Raw genomic sequence first — 7,779 nt, 5'->3', positions numbered from 1 at the left:
TTAAATAAACATTAAATAGTTTAATTTTTAATGCTTTTATTTATTTTTTTATATTTAGCTAGTAAAGTTAACTAATTAAAATAAAATTCTCACTCAAAACGTACAATTCCAAACAAATGATTTGGAAAGACACCTTGAACATGTTAGACTGGCGAACGTGGTACAAATTTTTCTTCGACATTATATGGGAGAAATTATATGATAATAAGACTTATATTGTCTTTAATAGTTATTATAATAATAGTTCAATATTTAAATACACATTTTAAATATATAAAATTAATTATCAATTAAAAAATTGTCAAAGGTAATAGTAATTTATCGTGATTTGATTAAACCTGCCCATTATTATGAAATTTTGTTTTTTCTCTCATATAATGTTGAAGAAATGTTTGTACCACGTTCGCCAGTCTAACATGTTCAAGGTGTCTTTCCCGATCATTTGTTTGCTATTGTACATTTTGTGTGAGAATTTTATTTTAATTAGTTAATTTTACTAGCTAAATATAAAAAATTAAATAAAAGTATTAAAAATTAAACTATTTAAGTTTTTAATTAAAAATGTTCATACATACTTATTTTATTCTATTGTCAATCCAACATTGATATATTATGAAAATAAAGTGTTTTTATTTTTCATTATATTAATGCATATTTTGAAAATTTGTGTTGAAGCTAGCTAATTGGAATCTGGGTTATATTTGTATTTAAATGTAGATGATGTTAGAATCACCAGAATTTGAATAGGAAATATTAAAATAATATATTCTTATAGACGGTGTCCAAGATTTCTGTTGTCTTGTATTGTATTATTATGTAGCTTGATTATGTTATTTTTCAATTAATATTGTATAATAAAACACTCATACTAGTCATACTTGCTTCACTGGTATTTTTTCTATAACTGTGTTTGCTTCTAAATAACCAGAAAACTATCACTCTTAATGATAAGTGATGAAGTGTTGTTTCTTACTGTACAACTGTGTAAGTGACACATTTTCTCCGCAAGCAACAGACAATTTAAGTGATCCATATGTATAGGTACAATATTTAAATAAAAATTGTATTTTATCCAGAATAACAGATTCAACTAAAAGAAAAACAGATTATAAAGCATAAGGTTATAATCTTAATAAATATTCTTTGATTTTTAACTGCTCAATGCCAAGGAAACTTACCAAAAATGTTGCAAAAGTATTTAGTAACCAAGTATCCAATTTGCATGCATAATACCGGTAGTTATGGCATATTTTAAATTAGATTATTTATAAATAAAATACTTTAAAAATTACAGTATTATAAAAAACACATTTCGACATATTATTTATTAGGTATATTGTATATATATTTTTAAATTCAAATTCAAGTCATACAAAATGTGAAGAATGTGAATATGCAATGGTGAATCTTATACAATATTGAATATTTGAATACTTATCATATTATATTAGAATTTAGAATAGAACACGATTTTAGATACTATCTTAAATCGTAGAATACAATAATGAAACAGTTTAAGGTTAACTTTATAGTGTGACCATTGACCACAGAATAAATTTAATTTAGTTTATTTTGCGGTATGACTGTGTGAAGCTATATCAAAAGGTAATAAGCACAATTGAAGATAATAAGGTATTCTATTTTTAATTGTGGGTTCTGTGGTAATCGCTGCCACTTGTAGGTATTCGATATTCGAAACGAACAATATTCTGCTTATCGTTCAATGGTCATTATTAGTTATAAAGATATTACCACGAGCTATGCTTAGGAGTGGGTTGACGATTGATAGTGCACATAGATCATGGTTTATCTCTTTTTTCTATGAATAGGTGTTAACGGGTATGACAGTAGTTGTTGTTGACGAGTAGATAGTAAAGGTTCAATATTACTATTACTATTGTCTATTATTATGGCTATAAATATTTATTATAGGTGCACACTAGGTATGGTATGGTTATCTTTTAGCTTGGACGAATGAACAGAATGTTTAACTCCTGGTCTTTACAAATAAAAGATACTATAGTACCTCCAAAAAAACCCTAACTTTGAGGGCTTATATCTCACCAAAGGATTATTCAAAAATTTAAATTCTTTTATAAAAATTCATAAAAAAAATTGATTTAACATTTTTGAAATTTTAAACATAGGTTTTCATTTAAAATTCAAAAGTTGAATGTGGTTTCCCCTACAAAAATAAGGGTTAAAATAATAAGTGGTCTAAAACATTTTGAAATTTTGTAAAATTTTAATATTCCAAAAAGAAAAATTTGAAAAATGTTAATACTTTTTAAAACAATGAGTGTCTTACGTTAAATGGATCACCCTGTATAACTATACATAATATAAAAATACAATTTTCAGAAAACAATTTAAAAATACTTAACGCTCTTCAAAATTGTTTAAGTACTAGAAACCACAGGGATGAAGATATTTTAGAAGTTTGTAACACCTACAATATTAACTTTGATGACTTAAAGGCATAATTAAAACAATTTGGGAATATGTGTTCATCAACTAATATTGATGAATATTTTGAAGCCCATTTAACTTTTTATTTGGAAAAAGACTCGATTGGCTCATTTGACAATATTTACCTTATTTATAAAAATTTTCTTTTTATTCCAATGAGTTCTGCTTCAAGTGAACGTTCGTTTTCATCTCTTTGTCGCCTCAAAACATTTACAAGAAACACGATTAGCAAAGAAAGACTAAGTAACATACATGGCTATTTTACATATTGAAAAACTTTTGAAATTAACTATGAGACAATTATTAATCAGTTTGATGCAGATTCAACAGAAAGAGGTAGAAGACTTCAATTGTCATAGACATATTACAAGGTTATAATATAAGGTTAACTTTTAATAATGTTATGAGTACCTATAATCTTTGTATTTATGTATAAATATAAATTCCATTTTATTTAAAAATAAAGCAACTGGTACCTAGAATATAGAAATACAGAATGTTTTTATTAAATAAACCATCATCTTATCAAGCTTTTTCTATCATGACATTTAATTTTACATCCTTCAATAAAGTTTAGCTTCATCAAATTATTGATAGGTACATATAACGATCGACGGGTCCAAAATTTTTTGAATTTACCTGATGACTGTCCAAGAATGTATGAACTATGTTACTCCAAATGAAATCAAATCTATCGTCAAAAAATTGCCGAATAAAAAAGCTCTGGGTCACGATCACATTACCTATGTACTAATCTTATGTACTTACCTATGTACTAACCTTATGTTTAAAAAACTTCCCGCCAAAGGACTTGACTTTATGACCTCATTATTCAATTTTTTGCTACGCGCTGGACACTTTCCGCTCAGCTGGAAGATAGCAACAGTAATTTTAATCAAAAAAATCAGGAAAGGATAGAACAAACCATGACAGCTATAGGCCGATAAGCCTGTTAACCTCCTTATCAAAAATATTCTAAAAAGTCATACACACTAGGCTACAAAACTATCTGCATAGCGCAGATCTTATTCCGAAATTCCAATTCGGCTTTAGATCCTCGACAGTACAACTTTTTCGCATAATGGAACATATCAGTAATTCATTCGAAAAGCACTGTCATACCGGAGCTGTTTTTATCGACGTCTCTAAAGCGTTCGACAAAGTGTGGCACGAAGGCCTATTATACAAATTAAAATCATTCAGTACGCCAAAATACTTATTTAATATTATTAAATCCTTTTTATTCAACAGACAGTTCTCAATCAAAATAAATGACTCTAATTCTAACCTTCAGCGTATCTCTGCAGGTGTACCCCAATGCTCAAAACTGGGTCCTATCCTATTCAATATCTTCATATCTGATATACCCAAGTCACCACGCACCAACATTGCTCTTTTCGCAGACGATACCACAATCTACAGCGAATCCCGAAATCTTGAAGCGACATTATAAAACCTACAAAATCACCTTAACATACTTTCAAGATGTTGCAAAAGCTGGAAAATACAAATAAACGCTTCTAAAAGCTCTGCAGTTATATTTAGCCTACGTCGCTAATCTACTCCACCACCGCTAAAATTCGTCAGGGAATCTATACCCTAGCAGCCGTCCGTCATGTATCTCGGAGTCACACTAGATAAGAGGTTAACCTGGTGCCCACACATATCCACAAAACTTCAACAAGCTTACCAACGCCTCTCAATGTTATTTCCAATTCTTAACAAAAAATCAGCCGTACAAAAAAAATGCTCATTATTAATCTACAAGCTACTACTTCGCCCTCTACTAACCTATGCTTGCCCTATCTGGGGTAACTGCTCAGCTACACATATAAGAAAGATTCAAATTTTCCAAAATAAAATCTTAAGAACAATAACAAACGCACCATGGTTCGTACGAAATGTAAACCTTCATAAAGACCTCCAAATACCAGAAATTCAGGACCACATAAGAGCCCTTGCTTCTAATTTCCACAACTCACTTCAAAAATCAACAGGCTCGTTACACTTCAACCTTCACATATGTCCACCACCTATAAGACGTCTCAAACGCGGCCGTCCACACGATCTTATCAACTAAAACTCTTACTATTATATCCATTCTCAACTCATATATATATATTTTTTTTCTCACTTTAATTGTCAAATCAACTTTATCTTTACTATTGTTACTAACTAATGTTACCATACTTAAAATTGTCAAAACTTACCATTATATATCAGTAGATGTAGATAGCCTACTTGGCTAGGAATGTCTTAACTCAATAAAATTATATAAAAAAAAAGACTGTTTTGGAGCTTTTAAACACAACAAACGATGGCCGTTATATCTTAACCGATTTTAACAAAAATAGTGGTTATTTGTCTGATGACTCCCAAAATATTTATCTAACACAGTTGTTAGTTAATTATTTATTTTAAGATCAATGCAAGTATGTAGGTACCTAGTTTATGAATATATGTATCACCTATACCTCATCATTTTACTTAATTAAAAAAAGTCTATGCATAGGTAATAGGTATGTATTATAACTTATAAGCCATAAATAATCAATTTAAATTTTATTTTACTACATAAATTGTGCAAACCCAATTTACTGCATTATATATTTTATAATTATCATACATTTAACAATTTCTAGTTATATTATAGAGGAACTGATTTATACTTTAGATATTAACAAAGTAATATATTTTGTAATCATGTTTAAGTGTTATTTATGTGAGTCTGTTAATTTTTTGTCTTTAAAAAAGTTAGTATGGCATTTTAAACTTTTTCATAATTTAAGCAACATTTCATAATTTATTTGTAATCAAAGGGCATGTGTTCGAGACTTCAAAAAATTAAACAAATTTAGAAGACATTTACATAATGATAATTCAATACTTCAGTCTGAATGTGAAACAAAGTTACAAATAGCGATATTCCTACACATTTATGTTCTGAATCAGATTTAGATTTTAATACAAGGCCATCTAATTTGCCAATACTTTTTGAATAATTCTAATGATATTCAAAAAAAAAAAAGTTCTAAATGTATCAAATTTTGATGTATTAAAAAATCGTTTTTCATGTCTTGAAACTGAGATCAAACAAATGAAATATTTAACCGATCATTTATTTTTTGAGCCTAAAACTATACGTAAATGTAGGTTTTATAAAGAAAAAAAAACTTAAAGTGGACGTGACAGAATGTTGATGGTTCCCATTGAAGGAAATTTAATTTCATTAAAAATGAACCTTAAAGCAGATATAAAAAAACAGCACAACAGTATTCGAATAATACTTTAAACAATTACACAAATATATTAACTTACTTTTTAGATGGTTCCACTTGGAAGTCAATGAGTTTGCAATTTCAAAATAAAACAGTTTTTCCTCTTTTCTTACATTTTGATGATGTTGAAATAGGAAATCATCTGGACTCACACTCGAGATTCCACAATATGGGTTGTATTTATTATACTGTTGCTGCTCTCCCTCCTGAATTTTTTTATCTTCATTAGATAATATTTTTGTTGCTTTTTTATTTCATTCTTCAGATAGAGGCCAGTGTAAAGTCAATAACAAAACAATGTTTTCAGCCTTGATTAAAGAACTAATTGAATTACAAGAGAATGCTATACAAATATCTATAAATTCTGAAGTGCATACAATTTATTTTTGTCTTGGACTAGTATTGGGGGATAACCTAGGTTTAAACTCAATCTTAGGGTTTGTTGAAAGTGTTTCGGAAAATTATTATTGTTGAATGTGTCGTTGTCACAAATCAGATCTTCAATATATGCTTAAGAGGATGTCAGCGCACTATTAGTTTTCTCTCTCTGGCCCACGCGCAACATAGACAAAACGTGTTTACGCAAAATCTTTTTTTCTATGCGTTTAAGTAATCTTAGAGTAGAGTCACCTATTACAAAAAAGATAGAGAATAATATTTTATTATTATTTGACTTAGTATTCCACTTTCAAAATAAATAAAAAAAATGATGTAAATTTAAATGATGTTAAATTGATTTGAGACAATATTTAGACAAATCGATATGTCATTCCCTCAAAAGTATTATTCTCTATCTTTTTTGTACGGCACAAAGATTATAAGCATAGTATCTAATAAATAATTGGTAGTTCATGTTTATTGAAATACATGGAAACGGCGATATGGCCCGTGACCCGACTAGGGGTGCAGGATACAGATAATGGTTTTATGCATTTCCGCATGACAAATTATATAGGTATTATCACAGTTGTACTAGTTTTGAGCAGTAAATTCGCATTTTCTTCACCTCCAGCCTATATCGTAGTTCTCCACTTCTTATTGTTTGATTTAGTTCTATGTTATATATGTATGTATATGATTGACAGCCAATAAGAAGTGGAGAACTACGATATAGGTGAAGTAAAGAGCGGAGGATGCGTGTCAAAATGCTGTGATGATACCTATATAATTTGTCATGCATTTCCGTATGCACAGCGGATAAATAAATCGATGGACCAGGGGAATGTATGAGAGTATGGAGCTTTATAAAACCAGACCTCAAACGACCTGTATTCAGACGTGATTTACCATCGTACACGCGAGCACCTTCGCGAGAGACAGTATAACGATTTTTTCATTTTGGTCTTAGCATATTTATAATAAGCAATTTGACTTTCAACTAGTCTAAATTGTATTCAACCATCCTAAGAAAATCCTTATCTCAACGGTCTTGCTAGGCAATTAACCTAATTGTTAGTTTACTCTAAAGTACTGATTAATCTAGTTTATTAATCAAACCATACTTAATTTTTTATCCATCTTTCTTTTTCCTAAAACAGGTATTCACAAATAATCATACAAAGCATAATTGTGAGTATGCTTATGACGGTAAGGGGCCATTCTAAAGTTTTAACTCTTAGTTTTAAAGAGTTAAGAAAAAAAGTCATATTTAACTTCCCCCTCGGCCCACACTCCTAAAGAAAAAAGTAAAAATAATAGTACTGCTCTGAATCCTGGCCGTATACTTATATATTATAATAATTAAAATGCATGAAAGTTTACTTTTCTCCACAAACAGTGGGTGAAGTACTGCAGTACTTCATGAAAACCTACAATAGCTTACAAAATTCCTTTAGGTACCTAATATTGGTATATTTTATCACTATTTGTACATAGTCTCGTTAGGTAGGTAGTTTAAGGAGCTAGATTTGGATAACGTTTGAACCTAGGGGTATAGTGTTTGATTCCCTCGTGGGAGCGAATTTTTTTTATTTTTATAATTAATAATCACCATTGTTTCGTATCTTGGAGTTATTTTAACTACTGCAAAATC

This window comes from Acyrthosiphon pisum, chromosome X, assembly GCF_005508785.2.
Source record: "Acyrthosiphon pisum isolate AL4f chromosome X, pea_aphid_22Mar2018_4r6ur, whole genome shotgun sequence".
NCBI classification, from domain to species: domain Eukaryota; kingdom Metazoa; phylum Arthropoda; class Insecta; order Hemiptera; family Aphididae; genus Acyrthosiphon; species Acyrthosiphon pisum.
This window is presented reverse-complemented; position numbering follows the sequence as displayed.